We start from the raw sequence: 18,370 nt of genomic DNA, 5'->3' as shown, positions 1-18,370 counted from the left end.
ATTGCTCCTGCATCGTTCTGGAGCTGCTGTGTTTGACGTCTCTACAGCGACCTAAACAGCGACGCTGTAGCGATCGGCTCGTTGTCTATATCGCTGCAGCGTCGCTGAGTGTGACGGTACCTTAATACTCCTTCTTTGAGCTTAATTACTATGAAGGTAGCCTATTTCTTCAAGACGGACTGGATAGAGTCCATATTGAATAAAGAAAATTACACTGAATGGCTTTACCTTGAATGGTCTTCTTTTATTAATGCCCAGACATTATCTATATGCTAGGCGATTCATTGCCTCCAATTTACAGACTTGTACATGAGAGAGCAAGTTGACGGCACAACTCCTGTTAGGCTTGATTGATATTGTGCTATGAAGGTGTGGATGTATGCCCCGGGGAAGGGGGGGACTTGGTTATATTTAGGGTATGTTCACACGTTCCTGATTTCAATCCTTTTTTTTGAGGACTAAAACCACAGCTCTTGGCAGAAAACGCAGGTGCGTTTTTGATGCGTTTTTGGTGCGTTTTTGATGCGGTTTTTTATGCAGTTTTCTCTGCAGATTGTCTGTGTTTGACACAAATAAAGCTTTAACTGCAGTGGGGGGAAAAAAAAAAAAGAAATGATGTCATTTCCTTGTCCAACCCTTTTCTTCTTCCATCCTCCATTTTGGGACTAAACACCAAAATGAGTGGACGTGTTTTGAATGACAGCGCTCCGCAGAGTGCTGAGCGTAGGCCAGATCACAGCCCGCGGATCCAGCTCTATCCAGCTATTTAAAGGGCACCTGTCACCCCCAAAATGGCTGGTGAGGTAAGCTCACCGGCATCAGGGGCTTATCTACAGCATTCTGTAATGCTGTAGATAAGCCGCCGATGTTACCTGAAAGAGGAGAAAAAGACGTTAGATTATACTCACCCAGGGCGGTCCCGCTCTGGTCCGCGTCCGATGGGTGTCTCCGGTCCGCTCCGGCGCCTCCCATCTTCGTTCCATGACGTCCTCTTCGGGTCTTCGCGCCGCGGCTCCGGCGCAGGCGTACTTTGTCTGCCCTATTGAGGGCAGAGCAAAGTACTGCATTGCGCAGGCGCCGGGCCTCTCTGACCTTTCCGGCGCCTGCGCACTGCAGTACTTTGCTCTGCCCTCAACAGGGCAGACAAAGTACGCCTGCGCCGGAGCCGCGGCGCGAAGACCCGAAGAGGACGCCATGGAATGAAGATGGGAGGCGCCGGAGCGGACCGGAGACACCCATCGGACGCGAACCAGAGCGGGGCCGCCCCTGGGTGAGTATAATCTAACGTCTTTTTCTCCTCTTTCAGGTAACATCGGCGGCTTATCTACAGCATTACAGAATGCTGTAGATAAGCCCCTGATGCCGGTGAGCTTACCTCACCAGCCATTTTGGGGGTGACAGGTTCCCTTTAAGTCTACGTTCACATTTGCGGTCTGCGCCGCAGCGTCGGGCGCCGCAGCGTCGCCGAATGCGTCATGCGCCCTATATTTAACATGGGGGCGCATGGACATGCGTCGCACTTGCGTTTTGCGCCGCATGCGTCACTGCAGCGCACGCATCCGGGCGCAGAGGACGCAGCAAGTTGCATTTTTGCTGCGTCCAAAATCAATTTAAAAAAGGACGCATGCGGCGCAAAACGCAGCGTTGTGCATGCGTTTTGCTGCCTTTTTGTTTGCGTTGTGTGTTGCGGCGCCGACGCTGCGGCGCACAACGCAAATGTGAACATAGCCTAAGTGCCACGTATTTCAGTGCCACGTATTTCAGTGCCACGTATTTCAGTGCCACGTGCCACGTATTTCAGTGCCACGTATTTCAGTGCCACGTATTTCAGTGCCACGTATTTCAGTGCCACGTATTTCAGTGCCACGTATTTAAGTGCCACGTATTTCAGTGCCAAGTGCCACGTATTTCAGTGCCACGTATTTCAGTGCCACGTATTTAAGTGCCACGTGCCACGTATTTAAGTGCCACGTATCACGTATTTAAGTGCCGCGTATTTAAGTGCCACGTGCCACGTATTTAAGTGCCACGTATCACGTATTTAAGTGCCACGTATTTAAGTGCCACGTGCCACGTATTTAAGTGCCACGTATCACGTATTTAAGTGCCACGTATTTAAGTGCCACGTGCCACGTATTTAAGTGCCACGTATCACGTATTTAAGTGCCACGTATTTAAGTGCCACGTGCCACGTATTTAAGTGCCACGTATCACGTATTTAAGTGCCACGTATCACGCATTTAAGTGCCACGTATCACGTATTTAAGTGCCACGTATCACGTATTTAAGTGCCACGTATCACGTATTTAAGTGCCACGTATTTAAGTGCCACGTATCACGTATTTAAGTGCCACGTATCACACATATATATAACGTATAACACACTGACAGGAGCCATAGTTCCTGTCGGTGTGTCATTGTGCATGCGCGAGCGAGTTTGCCGGCGGTCATTGACCCCGGCACTCTCGCTTAACGGCAGTGCTGCGTGGGAAAGTTCAACGCAGCTGTACTGCCGTTAACCGAGACGCCGGAGCCATTGAACTCCGGAACAGTACGCGATACACTGCTAGGAGCTTCGCTCCTGGCAGTGTATCGCCGGAGAGCAGCCGATCGGCGTGGGACACTCGTTTTATGGATTCTGCGGACAGGGAGTATGAATTTGATTTTTTATTTTGGGATTTTATCTAGGGGATCGAGGGCTTCGCCTACCAGTGTGCTGTTGGTGAGTATATACTCTGTGTTATGTGTTGTATGTACTGTAATGTGTGTCATGTATGTGTATTGTGTGTAGGTGTTTTGTGTAACTTTACAACTGTGCTAAGTCGCCGGACACAGGGACAACTCTCCCATCCTAATACCGGATGGGAGTAGTAGTCCCATACGGCGACTTAGCACAATGGTGGCACTAGCGTCGCATGGGGACACGCACACACGCGCACACACACACACACATACATAGACACACACACACACACACATACCAAATCAATCAAACGGCCGACACGATCCCCATGCGACGGTATGCCTCCATGTCGCTCCGCCCACGCACTTCTGCCCACGCACTTCCGGCCGCTTCCCCGCACTTCCTGCTGCAGCGGTTCTGCACCACAAACCGCAATAAAACCCGCAGATATATTTTTGATCTGCGGGTTTTACTGCGGGTTTGACCTCACAATGGAGGTCTATGGGTGCAGAACCGCTGCAGTTTCGGACAAAGAAGTGACATGCTCCTTCTTTTTTCCCGCAGCTATTCAGCGCGGCTTTTTTTTGGAAATTCAGGATCGTGTGCACAGCGGTTCCTGTTTTCCATAGGGTACATTGTACTGTACCCTGCATGGAAAAAAGCTGCGGAACCGCAGCGGCAAAACCGCTGCGGTTCCGCGGTAAAAAACGCACTGTGTGAACATGGCCTTATAATACACTGTCAAATGTTCAAAATGCTGTAGAACTAGTATTTGTCAAATATTTTCTACTGTTTCTGAATAATCTATGTACCCTTTGTTTATTGTTCTATAAGGACAATTTTATACAAAAAAAGAAATAAATAAAAGTGTGCAGCTCATTCGTTGTGAGAATTCAGAAGCCTGCAATATCAGGATTCAGCTCACTGTCAGGATTCAGCTCTGCAGGTTCCAGTAGTCATCACATGTACGTATACTTCACTCATATGTGACTTTCATACTTGTGGTCCTGCGGCAACGAGCTTCTCTTCCTGCTTCTCTCAGTTTTTCGATGAACATTGAGAGCATTAGGGAGAGGAGCTCGTGGGTACATGACTAAGGGCTCATACCCATATGTGAGAAAAAAAACGGTCCGATTTCTGGACCGAAAAAACGGAGGCAAAACATGCGAGTGTCATGCGAGGTCAATGCGATTTTTTTATCGCAACATCCATATGACATCCGTATTACATCCGTATGCAATCTGTGTGCAATTCGATTTTAACATGAGCTTTTACATACAGCAGTTAGATAGATAGATAGATAGATAGATAGATAGATAGATAGATAGATAGATAGATAGATAGATAGAAAAGCCGGCACGGCAAATCACTCTGACAGGTTGCAATAAAATAGATAAAATAAATGTCTACACATAGTGTAGGTTTTATATATATATATATATATATATATCAGTGAGACACACACACATATATACAGGTCCTTCTCAAAAAATTAGCATATAGTGTTAAATTTCATTATTTACCATAATGTAATGATTACAATTAAACTTTCATATATTATAGATTCATTATCCACCAACTGAAAATTGTCAGGTCTTTTATTGTTTTAATACTGATGATTTTGGCATACAACTCCTGATAACCCAAAAAACTGTCTCAATAAATTAGCATATTTCACCCGGCCAATCAAATAAAAGTGTTTTTTAATAACAAACAAAAAAACCATCAAATAATAATGTTCAGTTATGCACTCAATACTTGGTCGGGAATCCTTTGGCAGAAATGACTGCTTCAATGCGGCGTGGCATGGAGGCAATCAGCCTGTGACACTGCTGAGATGTTATGGAGGCCCAGGATGCTTCAATAGCGGCCTTAAGCTCATCCAGAGTGTTGGGTCTTGCGTCTCTCAACTTTCTCTTCACAATATCCCACAGATTCTCTATGGGGTTCAGGTCAGGAGAGTTGGCAGGCCAATTGAGCACAGTAATACCATGGTCAGTAAACCATTTACCAGTGGTTTTGGCACTGTGAGCAGGTGCCAGGTCGTGCTGAAAAATGAAATCTTCATCTCCATAAAGCATTTCAGCCGATGGAAGCATGAAGTGCTCCAAAATCTCCTGATAGCTAGCTGCATTGACCCTGCCCTTGATGAAACACAGTGGACCAACACCAGCAGCTGACATGGCACCCCACACCATCACTGACTGTGGGTACTTGACACTGGACTTCAGGCATTTTGGCATTTCCTTCTCCCCAGTCTTCCTCCAGACTCTGGCACCTTGATTTCCGAATGACATGCAAAATTTGCTTTCATCAGAAAAAAGTACTTGGGACCACTTAGCAACAGTCCAGTGCTGCTTCTCTGTAGCCCAGGTCAGGCGCTTCTGCCGCTGTTTATGGTTCAAAAGTGGCTTTACCTGGGGAATGCGGCACCTGTAGCCCATTTCCTGCACACGCCTGTGCACGGTGGCTCTGGATGTTTCCACACCAGACTCAGTCCACTGCTTCCTCAGGTTCCCCAAGGTCTGGAATCGGTCCTTCTCCACAATCTTCCTCAGGGTCCGGTCACCTCTTCTCGTTGTACAGCGTTTTCTGCCACATTGTTTCCTTCCAACAGACTTACCATTGAGGTGCCTTGATACAGCACTCTGGGAACAGCCTATTTGTTGAGAAATTTCTTTCTGGGTCTTACCCTCTTGCTTGAGGGTGTCAATGATGGCCTTCTTGACATCTGTCAGGTCGCTAGTCTTACCCATGATGGGGGTTTTGAGTAATGAACCAGGCAGGGAGTTTTTAAAAGCCTCAGGTATCTTTTGCATGTGTTTAGAGTTAATTAGTTGATTCAGAAGATTAGGGTAATAGGTCGTTTAGAGAACCTTTTCTTGATATGCTAATTTATTGAGACAGGTTTTTTGGGTTATCAGGAGTTGTATGCCAAAATCATCAGTATTAAAACAATAAAAGACCTGACAAATTTCAGTTGGTGGATAATGAATCTATAATATATGAAAGTTTAATTGTAATCATTACATTATGGTAAATAATGAAATTTAACACTATATGCTAATTTTTTGAGAAGGACCTGTATATATATTTCATACAGTGCTAGATAGCAGAAAAGCTGGTAATTCAATTGCCGGCTTTTGCTATCTCCTTCCCAAACCCGACAGGATATGAGACCTGGTTTACATGCAGTAAACCATTTCATATCCCTTATTTTTTTTTACATATTCCGCACTAATAATGTTCCAAGTGTATGTGTGCAAAATTTGTGAGCTCTAGCTGTTAAAATAAAGGCTTAATTCACAGAAAAAACTGGCGTGGGCTCCCGCGCAATTTTCTCCGCCAGAGTGGGTTAATGTCACCTTGCTAATGTAAGGTAACATTAAGCCTGGTTAATAATAGAGAGGTGTCAATAAGACACCTATCCGTTATTAATCCAATAGCAATAAAGGGTTAATAATACACACACAATAAGAAAAAAGTATTTTAATAAATACACAGGGTGTTGTAATATGTTTATTGTATGCTCAATCCAAATGACGACCCATGACTTCTGTAAAAAAAGGTAAAAAAACAAACAATATCCCATACCTCTCCGCCACTACAGTCATGTTCCACAATGTAAATCCATCAGAAGGGGTTAAATAATTTTACAACCATGAGCTCTGCTAATGCAGCTGTGCTCCTGACTGTAAAAGCTGGGGAATGAACCTCATATGAACTCGAGCGTGGGAATTTTTGAGAATATTTTCTCACGCTCGAGTTCATATGAGGTTATGCCAGCAGGGGGCACAGCACCGCAAGTCTAGGTAGCTACGTTCCCTTGCTTTCCATTCATTCCCCAGTTTTTACAGCCAGGAGCACAGCTGCATTAGCAGAGCTCCTGGTTGTAAAATTATTTAACCCCTTCTGATGGATTTACATCGTGGGACATGACTGTAGCGGCGGAGAGGTATGGGATATTGTTGTTTGCTTTTTTTTACAGAAAAATGGGTCGTCATTTGGATTGAGTGTATAATAAACATATTACAACACCCTGTGTATTTATTTCATTAAAATACTTTTTTCTTATTGAGTGGGTGTATTATTAACACTTTACTACTATTGGATTAATTATGGATAGGTGTTTTATTGACACCTCTCCATTATTAACCAGGCTTAATGTCACCTTACATTAGCAAGGTGACATTAACCCTTTATTAACCCATATCCCACCGCTATAGGGGAGAGGGAAGAGAGAGGCTAAGTGCCGGAAAAGGCGCATCTTACAGATGCGCCTTTTCTGGGGTGGCTGGGGGCAGATGTTTCTAGCCAGGGGGGGGGAAATAACCATGGTCCCTCTCTAGGCTATTAATATCTGCCCTCAGTCACTGGCTTTCCCACTCTGGAGGAGAAAATTGCGCAGGAGCCCACGCCAGTTTTTTCCGTGAATTAACCCTTTAACAGCTACAGCTCCCAAATTTTGCATACAGACACTTGTAACATTATTAGCGAGGAATATGTAATAAAAGAAGGGATATGAAATGGTTTACTGTATGTAAACCATGTCTCATATCCTGTCGGGTTTGGGAAGGAGATAGCAAAATCCAGCAATTGAATTACCGGCTTTTCTGCTTTCTAGCGCTGCATGAAATATAAATATATATATATATATATATATATATATATATATATATATATATATATATATGTGCCTCACTGGTATATACTGTGTATATATACAGATATATACTGTGTATATATATATATATATATATATATATATATATATATATACACCTATTCTATGTGTATATATCTATTCTATTCTAACCTGTCAGTGTGATTTTACTGTACACCGCGCTGAATTACCGGCTGTTCAAAGAACACCGATACGTAAAAATCGGACAGCACTCGCATTTTGTTTCTCGCACCCATTGACTTGCATTAGCGAGTCTCGTCCGAGACTCGCAGCAAATCGCAACATGGTACGATTTTTTTCTCAGTCCGATTTCGGCTGAGAAAAAAAATCGCAAATGAGGTGTCACCTATTGAATAACATTAGTCCGAGTGCAATCCGATTTTTTATCGGATTGCACTCGTCCGTTTTTCTCGCAAGTGAGTATGAGCCCTAAGTGTGCAAATCGCATATGTGTTTGGGAGGGGGGCGCCAAACTGAATTCTTGCCCCAGGTGCCAGAAAAAATAGATACACCTCTGGTAAACTGAGCAAAAATGTGGAAAAAAAATCGTATTGTGCAAAAATACATCTAATGCATATGCTACCAATTGTTTCTGTGTGTATCCCTAAAATGGCATGGCACTGAAGATGACAAAAATAAAGATAAATAAAAAGTATAAAACAATAACCCATATATAAAATAGCTTAATTTAAACATAAAAAATCAACATAAACTTGCACTTTCTATACAGCGATACATATTACAACGATACCACTGCATTCAATGCAAAACATAGAAAAACATAAGGAATATAGATAAAAATCAAGTGTGCAGATGGTGCCCTGTAAGAGATAATTGTAAATCTCATCATGGTGAGTCAAATATTACATCTATTGACATTAGATTATATAAAAAAAAAAGTGAGAAAGAAACTCAGTGAATAAAGGTACCTTCACACTAAGCGACGCTGCAGCGATACAGACAACGATGCCGATCGCTGCAGCGTCGCTGTTTGGTCACTGGAGAGCTGTCACACAGACAGCTCTCCAGCGACCAACGATGCCGAGGTCCCCGGGTAACCAGGGTAAATATCGGGTTGCTAAGCGCAGGGCCGCGCTTAGTAACCCGATGTTTACCCTGGTTACCAGTGTAAAATGTAAAAAAACAAACAGTACATACTCACCTTCGCGTCCCCCGGCGTCCGCTTCCCTGCACTGACTGTAAGTGCCGGCCCTAACAGCAGAGCGGTGATGTCACCGCTGTGCTGTACTTTTACTTTACGGACGGTACTCAGTCAGTGCAGGAAACGGACAGCGAGGGACGTGTGACAGACAGCAGAAGGTGAGTATGTAGTGTTTGTTTTTTTTACTTTTACGATTTGTTTTTTTACGAAGGCCCTGCGCTTAGTAACCTGATATTTACCCTGGTTACCATTGTAAAACATCGCTGGCATCGTTGCTTTTGCTGTCAAACACAACGATACACGGCGATCTGACGACCAAATAAAGTTCTGAACTTTAACCAACGACCAGCGATATCACAGCAGGATCCTGATCGCTGCTGCGTGTCAAAATCAACGATATCGCTAGCGAGGACGCTGCAACGTCACGGATCGCTAGCTATATCGTTTGGTGTGGAGGTACCTTAAGTCAGAGCTCAACCGCAACCCGGACTTCCTATTCATGTTCAATTTGTATAAAGGTGGAGACAGTGACGCCGACGCTGATTGTGTGCCGGGCTCACGTGTCATAACAACCGCATGAGAACTCTGGGGAAGAGTGAGTGCAGACACCGCGGGAATGGCACCCGTGTGAGTATAGGTTTTTTATTTTATCGGGGCCAAGTGAGGGGCATGAGAAGGGGTTGTCCTGGTAGTGGACAACCCCTTTAAAAAAAACTCAGTGAGCTTTCTATTTATTGCATGGGCATGCTGGGTCTTCCAAAAAAAAAAATGCTCTTATGCAGCCACAGTTGGGAAACCCACCTCCGTAAAGGCCCCGTCTCACATAGCGAGATCGCTAGCGAGATCGCTGCTGAGTCACAAGTTTTGCGACGCAACAGCGACCTCCATAGCGATCTCGCTATGTGTGACACGTACCAGCGATCAGGCCCCTGCTGCGAGATCGCTAGTCGTGTCGGAATGGCCTGGACCTTTTTTTGGTCGTTGAGGCCCCGCTGACATTGCTGAATCGGTGTGTGTGACACCGATCCAGCGATGTCTTCACTGGTAACCAGGGTAAACATCGGGTTACTAAGCGCAGGGCCGCGCTTAGTAACCCGATGTTTACCCTGGTTACCAGCGTAAATGTAAAAAAAAAAAAACAATACATACTCGCCTTCTGATGTCCGTCAGGTCCCTTGCCGTCTGCTTCCTGCTCTCACTGACTGCCGGCCGTACAGTGAGAAGTGAGAGCACAGCAGTGACGTCACCGCTGCGCTCTGCTCTCAGTGTACGGCGGCTCAGTCAGTCAGAGCAGGAAGCAGACGGCAAGGGACCTGGACACCGAAAGGCGAGTATGTACTGTTTGTTTTTTTTGGTAACCAGGGTAAACATCGGGTTACTAAGCGCGGCCCTGCGCTTAGTAACCCGATGTTTACCCTGGTTACCCGGGTGCTGCAGGGGGACTTCGGCATCGTTGAAGACAGTTTCAACGATGCCGAAGTCGTTCCCCTGATCGTTGGTCGCTGGGGAGAGCGGTCTGTGTGACAGCTCCCCAGCGACCACACAACGACTTACCAACGATCACGGCCAGGTCATATCGCTGGTCGTGATCGTTGGTAAATCGCTAAGTGAGACGGGGCCTTTAGCCCAGAGTTTCCTAATTGTGGTTTCTCAGCTTGTTTGCCCCTTCATTATGTGCCTGTGCGGTTTGCGTCATTGATTGAGGATACATCAAGACTATTAGTACAGTTTGTGTGATCTGTAAATAAATTGAGAATAATGGAAGTAAGCTGGACATGTATGAATGCTGCCTAAATGGGCTTCCTTCCATCACACCTTTCTGTTAGTTTTGTTGTGCTTTATGAATTGGGAAAGCTCCATTTTACCTCAGTCATTCTGCCCTCCTTTGTGCTGGTATACTTCACTTTCCTATTTTTTCTTCACTGTATTAAATGAGCATTCTTCTCTGTTATTCCATACAGAGGCATCCAGACAAAAAAATAAGTGTAGTTGGGAGCCTATGATTGATGTAGGTCACTGCATGCTTAAGCAGTGGCAACTTGCAAGTTAGAAAAACCGTCACCCCTTCTCATGCCTTATTATAAAAGTACATCAAAGTTTACAGCTAGTTGGCACACCTTGGCTTACTAATGCTTCGTGGGACTGGCATGTGCCCAAGCGATACTGACTAGTAAAACCCCTTAGATGCCGCAGTCAATAGTGACAGTATTATAAAGAGGGAAGCGTCTCTGTAACCCAATTGACGCTGTGAGATTGCTTTGCTGTGTACTGGAGTTGCCAGTGTAATCAGTTGCCTAACAAAGCTACCCAGGCCCGCCATGACTATTAGGCTGTACTAAAGTTAGATAGGCAATAATGTTTTGGGATCCTGGGTAACTGGGAATATTAAAAAAGTATCAGTTTGTTCCACTTTCTAATACTTGCATGCCCATATTGACGGCTTATAGACAGATTCCCTTTAAAGTGTTATATAAAATGGATGGACCTTACAGTGTTCACATTTAAAAAAAAAAATCCATAAAAAAGTACCCATTTTAAAAAGTATGTTAAAAAAGCACATATGCATAATAATCCCATGCATTAACCTGAATAAATGAATCTCTACCTTAAATTAACATTGGCTACAGATTCATCAACAGCAACTTGTTGACAGTTTCCACACACCACTTCTTTTTCTCCAGGTTAGCCTCAGTAGGTGAATCAATGCTCATCTACATCCAGTGATTATAATTATCAGTCCCACACTGTGGTCACAGTAGGACGACATTATGCACAAACCTTTTAGAATGATCTATCAGTATAAATTCATCAGCAATAAAATGATTAGTATGTACCGTAAATCCAACTCACTCATTCAATATTACAGTATGTGCAGTAAAGTGGGAGAAGTTAAAATGTAACTATTAATAATATCAATAAAATAGAAGAGCCACAATTATCACATCTTATTACACAAAAGGTGACAATAGAGGTAATTATCTTCTGTACAACATACATTCATATGCTGTCCTTTTCCTGATCCGATTCTGTATGTGTCACACTATATAATAAGTTTGCAGTCATAGTCCATAAGCTGAGATAAGCTGCTTAAGGGTACCGTTACACAAAACGATTTACCAAAGATCACGACCAGCGATACGACCTGGCCGTGATCGTTGGTAAGTCGTTGTGTGGTCGCTGGAGAGCTGTCACACAGACAGCTCTCCAGCGACCAACGATGCCGAGGTCCCCGGGTAACCAGGGTACACATCGGGTTACTAAGCGCAGGGCCGCGCTTAGTAACCCGATGTTTACCCTGGTTACCATCGTAAATGTTAAAAAAAACAAACAGTACATACTCACATTCCGGTGTCCGTCAGGTCCCTTGCCGTCTGCTTCCCACACTGACTGACTGCCGGCCGTAAAGTGAAAGCAGAGCACAGCGGTGACGTCACCGTTGTGCTGTGCTTTCACTTTACGGCCGGCAGTCAGTCAGAGCGGGAAGCAGACGGCAAAGGACCTGACGGACACCGGAATGTGAGTATGTAGTGTTTGGTTTTTTTTACTTTTACGATGGTAACCAGGGTAAACATCGGGTTACTAAGCGCGGCCCTGCGCTTGGTAACCCGATGTTTACCCTGGTTACAAGCGAATGCATTGTTGGATCGGTGTCACACACACCGATCCAACGATGACAGCGGGAGATCCAGCGACGAAAGAAAGTTCCAAACGATCTGCTACGACGTACGATTCTCAGCAGGGTCCCTGATCGCTGCTGCGTGTCAGACACAGCGATATCGTATGGATATCGCTGGAACGTCATGGAACGTACCGTCGTAGCGACAAAAGTGCCACTGTGAGACAGTACCCTAAGGGTACCGTCACACAGTACCATTTTAATCGCTACGACGGCACGATCTGTGACGTCGCAGCGTCGTATGATTATCGCTCCAGCGTCGTAGACTGCGGTCACACTTTGCAATCACGGCGCTGGAGCGATGCCGAAGTCCCCGGGTAACCAGGGTAAACATCGGGTTACTAAGCGCAGGGCCGCGCTTAGTAACCCGATGTTTACCCTGGTTACCAGCGTAAACGTAAAAAAAACAAACAGTACATACTTACATTCCGGTGTCTGTCCCCCGGCGTTCTGCTTCTCTGCACTGTGTAAGCGCCATAGCCGGAAAGCAGAGCGGTGACGTCAGACATCACCGCTGTGCTCGCTTTCCGGCTGGCCGGCGCTCACACTGCAGAGAAGCTGAGACGCCGGAGGACAGACACCGGAATGTAAGTATGTACTGTTTGTTTTTTTTACGTTTACGCTGGTAACCTGGGTAAACATCGGGTTACTAAGCGCGGCCCTGCGCTTAGTTACCCGATGTTTACCCTGGTTACAAGCGAACACATCGCTGGATCGCTGTCACACACAACGATCCAGCGATGTCAGCGGGTGATCAAGCGACGAAAGAAAGTTCCAAACGATCTGCTACGACGTACGATTCTCAGCAGGATCCCTGATCGCTGCTGCGTGTCAGACACTGCGATATCGTAACGATATCGCTAGAACGTCACGGATCGTACCGTCGTAGCGATCAAAATGGTACTGTGTGACAGTACCCTAAAGGCCCCGTCTCACACAGCGACGCTGCAGCGATACAGACAACGATGCTGATCGCTGCAGCGTCGCTGTTTTGTCGCTGTGTGGTCGCTGGGGAGCTGTCACACAGACAGCTCTCTCCAGCGACCAACGATCAGGGGAACGACTTCGGCATCGTTGAAACTGTCTTCAACGATGCCGAAGTCCCCCTGCAGCACCCGGGTAACCAGGGTAAACATCGGGTTACTAAGCGCAGGGCCGCGCTTAGTAACCCGATGTTTACCCTGGTTACCAAAAAAAACAAACAGTACATACTCACCATCTGTTGCCCGTCAGGTCCCTTGCCGTCCGCTTCCCGCTCTGACTGTGTGCCGCCGTACAGTGAGAGCAGAGCGCAGCGGTGACGTCACTGCTGTGCTCTCACTTTACGGCGGCAGTCAGAGCAGGAAGCAGACGCCAAGGGACCTGACGGGCAACAGATGGTGAGTATGTACTGTTTTTTTTTTTTTACATTTACGCTGGTAACCAGGGTAAACATCGGGTTACTAAGCGCGGCCCTGCGCTTAGTAACCCGATGTTTACCCTGGTTACCAGTGAAGACATCGCTGGATCGGTGTCACACACACCGATTCAGCGATGTCAGCGGGACCTCAACGACCAAAAAAAGGTCCAGGCCATTCCGACACGACCAGCGATCTCGCAGCAGGGGCCTGATCGCTGGTACGTGTCACACATAGCGAGATCGCTACTGAGGTCGCTGTTGCGTCACAAAACTAGTGACTCAGCAGCGATCTCGCTAGCGATCTCGCTATGTGAGACGGGGCCTTAAGTCTAAAAAAGCACAGGAGAGCAAAGAGGAAAGATAAAGAGAAAAAAGAACAATCTCACCCATCAATTATGTTGAGAATAGACTTATTCTCGACATAATTGATGGGTGAGATTGTTCTTTTTTCTCTTTATCTTTCCTATTTGCTCTCCTGTGAGGCATCAAAGATAGCCAAGTGATCTCAACTGAGGCTCTCAATGGTATCAGCAGGGTATCAATAAGACACCCTGGTTTCACCCTCCCAGAGCCAGCTGTCACCAGGAACCTAATTACAAGGCAGAACAAGTATCCCATACTATTCTTATTAGGGTTGAACAATTAATATAAATGTTCAATTCTCTAGTTGCCTACTCCTGGCCTAATGGATATTGATCATGTGCACTAAAGAAATACACCAGACACAGTCAGCTGTAACTCTCCTTGATCAATGTGTGGCTCAGCTCCAAGAAGGGATTTATTAGTGAAAACACAATGTTATATATCTCCTGTAAGGGGGCTCGGTTAGCTCTAAAATGGGAGTGATCGGATGTATTCCATTGGTTAGTGGGTTGGGCATGAGCAAGTCCATGGGCGGATCCATGAGGTCATCAAGGTGGGTTGGTCCGTGAGGTCATCAGAGTGGGCGTCGCTGTGGGTGGATCCATGAGGTCATCAGTGTGGGCGTCGTCTTGGATACCAGACCGCATGGTCTGCTAAAACAGGAAATGGCAGCCATCTTCAGTGTCTTCATTGTTCATCTTGGATACCAGACCGCATGGCTCTGGTATAGGAGATGGCAGCCATCTTAAGTGTCTTACTTTGTCTGAGGAAAACTTATGTAAGGTTAAACAATACATGTTATGGGTTATTTCTCTCAATTACCTTATGTGTTGAGGTTAATTAAGTATTTGATCTTATGGCTCTCCTCAACAGTCCCCCCTAAATACTTTATTAACCTTTTCTTTTATCTTGATCCCACCGTGGTTCCCTAACCCACCGATGTTAAGTGTTATTATGACATCAGAGGCTTCATGACAATATGGATGCTATAGACACCAAAGAATGTGTGACTAATTATGGGTATACTGAGGAGGTATATCGGAGCGTGTTACCAGTGTCCTCGGGACTTCCCAACCTGCTGGATCTATTACTCTCCAATCTCCCATCTCCATGGTTCCTTAAAATACACATGTGACTAACCCTGATGTACACATCCTAGATCTGACCGTCTTGCCCGGGAGGGGGAATTGGAGTTTTCACCAGTTTGAGACAAGTTTTCCCTTATGGAAAACCTCCCTTTGTAGCTGGACTTTGACAAGCAGGTCAGATCCTACTCTGTCCCTACCTGTCTAAGAAGTTTACAATGTGAGAGATGGATCCAGGAGGCGCTCAGCAATCCTGACCGAAGTAGGAGTAGTCAGGAGCACTTGGTAGGGACCCTTAAATCTCGACTCCAGGAATGTCTTTTCTGATGCACTTCTTTACCAGCATGTAGTCACCAGGTTAGAAAGTATGGGTACCTTCACTGGAATCTGGACCTGGAATGGATGATAAAACTCGTACATGTGTTACTGACAGTTCTTTAGTAACAACAATTAACAACAATTACAGAATTTACAAGAGTATCACTTCCCAAGGCTAGCTGTTGTGGAAAATATTGACCCAATCTTGGAGGCCCCCCCAAAAAGAATCTCGAATGGTGTGGGTTTAGCAGAACCCCTTGGAGTGTTTCTGACTGAGTATAAGGCAACGGGCAAAATGTCTGTCCAAGTCTGACCTCCTAACTGGCTTTCAGTATTTTATTTTTGAAGGTGCCATTTAGTGTTTCTACTTTCCCACTGCTCTGTGGGTGATATGGAGTATGTAAACCCAAATCAGCTCCCACCAATGTCCATAGTTCCTTAGTCAGTGCTGCAGTGAACGCAGGTACTTGGTCACTCTCAATTACCTCTGGGACCCCATATCTGCAGACTACTTCAGTCATCAGTCTCTTAACAGTCACTCTGGCTATCATGTTTGTTACTGGATAGGCTTCGGGCCATCCTGAGAACATGTCAGTCACTTCCAGTACATACTCGTACTTCCCTACTTTTGGCATTTGAATACGATTGATCTGAACTCTCTGAAAGGGATAGAGTGGTTTAGCCAAATGTTTCTGAGGCGGTGCTGGATTGCATGTTGCACACACAAGGCAGGACTTGCAATATTTTTGGGTGACAGTAGAAATCCCAGGTGCCATGTAGGTCTTCCAAATCAGGTCATTCATCCGATTCTTGCCTCTGTGGGTGATACCGTGTGCCCATTCTGTCACTGAAGGGTACAGATTACGGGGTAGACCTTTGTGTTCACCCTCCAGACTCCATCTTCATCCTTTTTTAGCTCCTCCTTCTTGCCATGACTTCTTTTCATCATCTGATGTCTTGTCTTGATGTAGATGGATGATCCTCATAAGAGAGCCTTTAGTCCCTTCTTCAGTGTCTTGTGACACGTACACCGCTGCTTTCTCTTTCCCAAATGGATCCGCAGCATAGGTTTTTGCTGTTTTGTCAGCAAAGAAGTTCCCCCTTGCTTCTGGAGAATCCAGTCTCCCGTGAGCTTTGATCTCAATCACTGCAACCTCTGAAGGTAGATTCAGAGCGACCACAAGTTCTTGCATGGTAGCAGCATGTTTTACAGGAGTTCCACTGGACGTTAGGTATCCTCTGGCTGCCCAGATACTGCCGAAGTCATGAGCCACTCCAAAAGCGTATCTTGAATCCGTGTAGATGTTGACCACCTTCTCCGTCGCTTCCTGACAAGCCAACGTCAAAGCTTTAAGTTCCGCTTCTTGTGCAGACATGTGCGGTGGTAGCGATCCAGCTGAGATGACCTGGTCATGTGTAACCACGGCATACCCCGTATGGAATCTTCCAGTTTCATCTGCAAATCTGGAACCATCAGTGAAGAACGTCACGTCAGCATGTGGGAGTGGGTCTTCAGACACGTTTTTCTGGGAGGCTACTTCTTCATGCATTTTTCGAGACAGTCATGATCCTCTGAGTGTGTAGAGGCATCTTCTCCGAGAGCATCAGTATCATCATCCACATCCCCCCTGGAAAGAGGAAGCAGCGTGGACAGTTTGAAGATGCTGCAGCGGACAAGAGTGACATTATCCGGAACCAAGAGCAAACATTGGAGTCTCATATGATGCTGCACCAACAGATGTTTAGGTTCCAACAATAGCAATTATGTCGTGTGGAGCCATTAAGAGAACTGGATGTCCTCAGATGATATCAGAAGTTTTGTCCAGAAGCATATGTGCAGCATGAACAGCTCTGAGGCAAGTCGGGGAAGCTTGAGACACAGAGTCCAGACGGGCAGAGTAGTAGCCGATTGGTCTTGTTCTTCCCCCATGTTTTTGTGCTAGGACTCCGGAAGCATGTCCTGCTACTTCACTGACAAACAAGTAAAAAGGTAGTTGATAATTTGGGATTCCAAGAGCTGGTGCAGACTGTATGGCCTGTTTAATAGCGTAGAAAGCTTCCACGGATTTAGTACATAGTGGAAACGCTGACGTCTTGAGGTCATCGTACAATGGCTGCATCAGCTTCGAGGCATCTGGAAACCTTTGGCAACAATAATAATTGATAGGTCAGCCAACTCATCCGAGGCCCTTGTCTTAGGTTCTTGGCAGAACTCAACACCAGAGTCCCATGTCTCGTCATGCTCCTGTAGAAAGGCATCGGCTGTTTTTCTGGATCTAGAACTTGGTTCAACAGAGTAGCAGCGTGCCGGGGTGTAAACTTGACACAGATGGTGGGCTCCTCAGACATGAGCATTGGCACTGTTGGCGGTGGCACCTGAGGCGGGAGTAGAGATGGCACCGGGAGTGCAGATGTAGTCCCTTGTGTATGAGGAGCCGGAGGAGGTAACAGTCCTGGAATGAGGGGCTCTATTTGGGCAGCTCCAGTATCATGGTATGGGCTCCAGGTGACGCAGGCAGTCTTAAAAGCTTTAACAGTCCTGTCCTCATTAATGCGAGTTATTGCTGCACGAAGTTGTTGAGCACTAACGTCTGGATGAATAGGGTCATAAGTAGGGGTCACAGTATGTATGATCATTCTACATGGAAGATTGCCAGCTTTAGTCACCGCTATGTCCCCAACAGCTATCTGACCACGTGACTCAACAATGATTCGACTGTCAGCTTGAATAGTCGCCCCTCCTGCTTCCACTATAGCTCTAGCTACACCTCCATTGTGCTCTAACCGAGAATTGGCAGCATTAACAATAGCGTCTGTCTCCATTGTTGTTATGTCACCCTTTCCCACCACTAACAAGGGTCCCTCAGGAAGTTTTTTTTTTCAAAAATAGGTTGCCAACATTCCCTCCCCTTTGTGCTTCCTGTACTATTGGTATCCCCCTCCCACATTGCGCCCCCCTTGTTACAGTTGCCACCGTCCCATACAGGTGTGCGCTTGGCT

The 18,370-nt window shown here is 45.8% G+C and overlaps 1 protein-coding gene and 1 long non-coding RNA gene across 3 annotated transcripts in view; one reads left to right on the top strand and one right to left on the bottom strand.

Moving 5' to 3' along the window:
• Positions 1 to 18,370, top strand: part of LOC143805358 (histo-blood group ABO system transferase-like) — a 133,357-nt gene that overhangs the window by 69,070 nt on the left and 45,917 nt on the right. The window lies entirely within an intron of this gene.
• The window catches only part of LOC143805360 (uncharacterized), a 43,215-nt gene continuing 40,277 nt past the window's right edge, over positions 15,433 to 18,370 (bottom strand). Inside the window, exon 3 of the long non-coding RNA XR_013221227.1 lies at positions 15,433 to 15,445. This is a non-coding gene — a long non-coding RNA (uncharacterized LOC143805360). The remainder of the gene's footprint in view (positions 15,446 to 18,370) is intronic.

The sequence above is a fragment of the Ranitomeya variabilis genome, chromosome 2, assembly GCF_051348905.1.
Source record: "Ranitomeya variabilis isolate aRanVar5 chromosome 2, aRanVar5.hap1, whole genome shotgun sequence".
In the NCBI taxonomy this organism is placed as follows: Eukaryota; Metazoa; Chordata; class Amphibia; order Anura; family Dendrobatidae; genus Ranitomeya; species Ranitomeya variabilis.
The sequence above is the reverse complement of the archived record's forward strand: the minus strand, read 5'-3'. Positions and strand labels throughout refer to the sequence as shown.